Genomic DNA, 5,400 nt, shown 5'->3' on the forward strand with positions numbered 1-5,400 from the left:
CCTTTGATATCCCTAACCACTCACACTGTCCACGTGCACCTACAGACACGCATACAAAAACACACACCCATACACACACACACACATAAGTGTGCCTGAGTCTGTTAAAAAGGACTGTGAATGGTGATGATGTTGTGAAAGGCATGGAGCAAAATGCCAAGGACTCTTCTGTGGTGCAACTGCCTTTGGTAAGTAGTGAAAACTTTATGTTGGTTTGGTGTTAGAAGTATTGCCAGTCACCATGACAACAGTGTGGAGGTCACGCCATTAGACTCCTGTGAGGTGAGCTCATGGCTCTCTGAAAGACCATTTCTCCATCTTATCTGGGGAAGAACAGAGCTACAGGAAAGAACAATCCTGCACGTGACACCAAAGAGCCAGGCTCACTCGTACAGCAGTCAGAGCAGGTATGGCAATCAGAGCACGTACTTAACCATAGTGACGGTAGTCTGTCACACTTACCATCCTTCACTCTCTCCAGCTCAGCAAAATTACACATGAATGGGTCCAGCTAATACATCCTGGACCCCCTGATGATATCCATCTATCCATCCATGCTTTTTCTATTATTATCTATTGTGTACATGTATTGTGAGCATAAGTACATGGTGTTAATTTTATTATAAACCTCTTCTGCAGCTGTATATTCATACGACACATCCCCCTCAATTAGTGATGTCAGCCAGCCATACTTGAGTGTGTTTTCATCTTCTTCCACTCCATGTGGCCTCAGACAAGCTCTTGTCCTTTTCTGTGTTTGGCCGTGACATCAGTCACATAAAATGGAATGAGCGCCTGTTTCCACGGCAATCTTGGAATGTTAAGAAGGAAGGGGGAGGAGTCTCTCAGTTGTCATCCCAGCAGCTTAAAATGTCATGTTGTTGCCGAGACAGACATAGATTTGTTCCAGAGTTTGTGTGTGTGTGTGTGTGTGTGTGTGTGTGTGTGTGTGTGTGTGTGTGTGTGTGTGTGTGTGTGTGTGTGTGTGTTAGAGAAGTCTAATTAATAACTGAATAATCTTTAGTTTTGTTTCCTACAACTTATTTTTCTGACTAAACTGACAGTGGTTAGGTTTGATCGTTTGTTTCGCCATTGCTGGAGGCAAAGCAAAACAATCAGTTTGTGTCACACCTGTGTGTGGGTGTGCGTGTGTGTGCGCGCGCACATTTGTGTGTGTGTGAGATAGAGAAAAGGTGGCGATGCTGGAGGCACAAACAATCAGTTTATGTCACACCTGTGCGTGCACGCGTGCCTGTCTGTGTGTGTGTGTGTGTGTGTGTGTGTGTGTGTGTGTGTGTGTGTGTGTGTTCGTGTGTGTGTGTGTGTGTGTGTGTGTGAGAGAGAAAAGGTGGCGGTGCTGGAGGTGCGTAGAGAAAACCAAACAATGGCAGTGCTGCTGACATGTGGTCAGGCCTGTTGCCCGGCGATGAAATCGATCTGGCCCCGTTGATGGTTTCATTTATCGGTTAGTGGTGAGACGCTTCGCCCCATCCAAAGGGCACGCAGGCCTCCAGGACAGACACACCATCAATAACATCTGAATGTCAGGAGAGTGAGAGAATAATAAAGAGAGGGGGGGGGGGGACATTGCCACTAGAGAGAAAGAGAGAGGGGGTTGGGGGGGAATAAGAAATGATGTAATGATGGTTGGAATTAGAGAGGAGAGAAACCAAGACGGAACAGAAATGGAGAAAGTTGGACAAAGGAGGGAGTAACAGGGAGCAGCAGAGAGGAGGGGAGTAATAGGGACCAGGACAGATGCATGCTGGGAGCTGGGAGAAACTTTCCACGATGGGCATCATGGTCTGACTGAAACACACCTTAACCCAGTCTGACTGAAACACACCGCCTCTCCCGCAGCTGTACCCTGAGGCCCAGTCTCCACAGTACCCAAAATGAATGGAGCGTTTCACCAAATAGCTTTACCCCTAATGCACTGAGCTACCTGCACAGTGAACCTGCTACAAGCACACTGTCACCTCTACCCACAATGCCATGCGGTCAGGTGTACCCTGTGTGGATGGACTCCTGTGAACCGCCAGCGTCGTCGCCATAGCGCTGCTCTCCATCAGGCTGTTGTTTGTGTGTGAGTTGTGTAGCAGCCAATCAGGCGTAACAGAGTTGAGTTGGTGGTGACCAATCCTGCAGAGGAATTAAGATACCTGTTGTGAAATACTGAGATGCAGTGCTTATTCAGTAGGAGGTGTACTGCCTCATTAAGTGCTAACAGTTTCTCTTGTTTGCTTGTATTGTTGTACTGTTGCTCCTTGATCTCTCTCTCTCTCCCTCGGTGTGTGTGTGTGTGTGTGTGTGTGTGTGTGTGTCTTAGTACCATATGAAATCATTCACAATGGGTTCATGATTATCTGTGATGTGTTTTTCCCTCTGTTATTCTATACATTTTAAAGATGATTATACCCCTCCACCCTCACTCTCTGCCATAAATGCATGAAAATTCCCGTCTCCCACAAGGAAACCAAAATTCTTGGTATTAAAGAAAAACTTTGGTATTGTTCAACCTGAGCCCTATATTTAAGGGTCCAACCTTTAATGAACACACACACACACACACACTAAGGACAATTAACGAAATCAGCCCAGTATTGAGTCAGAACGCTATAACTGTCAACTGCAATATGTAATCCCATGGGGCAAGCATCTGCGTCAAAGTAAACTGTTTGTTTCCGCCACTGACAGGCTCATAATATTGTAATAAGTGTCTGACAACATGAAAAGGATCCCTGCAGATACACCCGTGTCTACCTCAATACAGTTTCTGTCATTAAGGTTTCGGCTTCTGTTTCTGTACAGAGTTTTCTTTACAGTTATTGAGGTAAACAGACACAGGTCTATCTCTGTAGGGATCCCTTCCTCGTAGTCAGACATTTACACTGTGTGTGTGTGTGTGTGTGTATAATTTGAGTGTGCCTATGGGAAATAAGGTGTGCCAAAGCAAACTGAACAGTTTATCTACACTTACATTAAGATTTCCTTTAAACATTATTCAAAGTATTTGCCTGCTATCAGTTTTATACATTGTATCGACCACTGGTTTTGATTACTGCAGAACTGATGCTGAAAATCAGCGTCAAACCATGGAGTCCTCTCACTGCATGTCTGCGGTGGTGACTGCAATGGTCCTCTCACTCACTGTATGCGGTGGTGACTGCAATGGTCCTCTCACTGACTGTATACGGTGGTGACTGCAATGGTCCTCTCACTCACTGTATGCGGTGGTGACTGCAATGGTCCTCTCACTGCATGTCTGCGGTGGTGAGTGCAATGGTCCTCTCACTGCAGGTCTGCGGTGGTGACTGCAATGGTCCTCTCACTGCAGGTCTGCGGTGGTGACTGCAATGGTCCTCTCACTACATGTCTGCAGCACTGAACATGCAACTACATAGCATCAGATGTTCCAACAGCAAGGGAAACCACACAACCATGATGGCGACAGACCTAGGCGGCTCTTTTCTGACGGCTCTCTGTTCCTCAATGCATAGACTCTCGAACAAATGAGCTTAAGAGAATACGGATATAAATGTAATTATATTGTATAATTATTGTAATAATTCGAAATGTGTGCATATGGACACCTAATACAGAATAATGTAAGAAGACATTTTGGTGGGCAAGTCACGGTCATCTTCATATCAGGATAAACTGGTCCTGTCAGTAGGTCTACTACCATCTGTGGAGACAAGTAGGACTACTTTTTGAAAAACTTGAGCGTGTGTGTCTGTGTGTGTGTGTGTGTGTGTGTGTGTGTGTGTGTGTGTGTGTGTGTGTGTGTGTGTGTGTGTGTGTGTGTGTGTGTGTGTGTGTGTGTGTGTGTGTGTGTGTGTACGTGTGTGTGTGTGTGTGTGTGTGTGTGTGTGTGTGTGTGTGTGCATATTTATGACATCTTAAACTTCAGATCAAACCAAACCAATCAGAAGTGAGTGTAAAGTAATGTGATGGCCAGTAAAGAAATAGAAATGGACTAAGATTGACAGTTAGAACCAGGCAGTAACCACAGTTACATGACTTACGTTAGTCTTTTCACATAGCCAGTATTCCGGTAAGGTGGAGAATGACTCGTTCCAGTGATGATGAAATGAGATAAGAGGGGCAGGAGACGGCAGTGGACACCAGGGGGTGCTGTAAGGCTGCTGGGGTCACTGACTGAGGGAGAGAGCGTGAGAGAGAGGGAGAGAGAAAAAGAAAGAAAGAGAAAGTGAGACCACAAGGCGGTGATACAACTACCCACTTAGCAGCTCAGTGTCCATTCCAGAACCCAGGGCTGTCTTTACAGCTTTGTTTTCCAAAACTTCAACAAAGTATCTATCTATCTATCTATCTATCTATCTATCTATCTATCTAGCTATCTATCTATCTATCTATCTATCTATCCGTCTATCCGTCTATCCGTGTCTGTCTGTCTGTCTGTCTGTCTCTCTGAACTGTGGCTGGAATCTAGCCCTGATGTGTCCCTGATGTGGCTGGTCAGGGCCGACTGCATCCCAGAGTGAGATGGCGTCTGGGTCAAAGCTCTGTCTCTAGTTCCTCAGGGTCCTATTAAAATGCACGACGTGTTCATTAAACAGAGAGTTCACTGCTGAGAAGAGACCCAGCGACAGTGGGGCTGAGTCTGTACTCCCCTGCTGCCCACTGGCCGTGCTCCTGCCCCCCTCTTGCCCCCCTCCTGCCCCGCTCCTGCCCCCCTCCTGCCCCCCTCCTGCCCCTCTCCTGCCCTCTCCTGCCTGCAGCTCGCCTCTGAACTGGGCCTGGACAGAGACCCACACAAACAAAGCACCACTAAAATGTATAAAATGGCCGGCCGAAAGCTAAACTAGTGATGAGAAGGAGGTTCTGTTTGTGAGGATGCACCACAGGCTGCTTGCACACACATACATACACACACACACGCACACACACACACACACACATCTTGTCTCTGTGATCCCTGCGGATGTCTCACTCACACACACACACACACACACACAGACACACATCTTGTCTCTGTGATCCCTACAGACGTCTCACTCACACACACACACACACACACACACACACACACACACACACACACACACACACAAACACACACACACACACACACATACACGTCTCGTCTGTGGCGTCCCTGTGGAGGTCTCATGGCTCCTGGACTGACACAAATGCCATTTAGCGTGAGCTGTGCTAATTGACGCTAATGGACGTGCTCAAACCTCTCCAGCAGCAGCTGAGCTCATCTGCAAGTGTAATGGGCTTAACACATTCAGCAGTGATGGCCGCCTTATCTCGTTAATTATTCAAATAAGAGGACCCGGCCCTGTGCATTAATCACAGCGGAGTGGGGAGGGAGAGCGACGGGCGGGGCCGACTGCCGCAGCGCTAAGGGGGTGATTGGGCATTAGAATG

The sequence above is a fragment of the Clupea harengus genome, chromosome 13 (genome assembly GCF_900700415.2).
Source record: "Clupea harengus chromosome 13, Ch_v2.0.2, whole genome shotgun sequence".
Lineage (NCBI taxonomy): Eukaryota > Metazoa > Chordata > Actinopteri > Clupeiformes > Clupeidae > Clupea > Clupea harengus.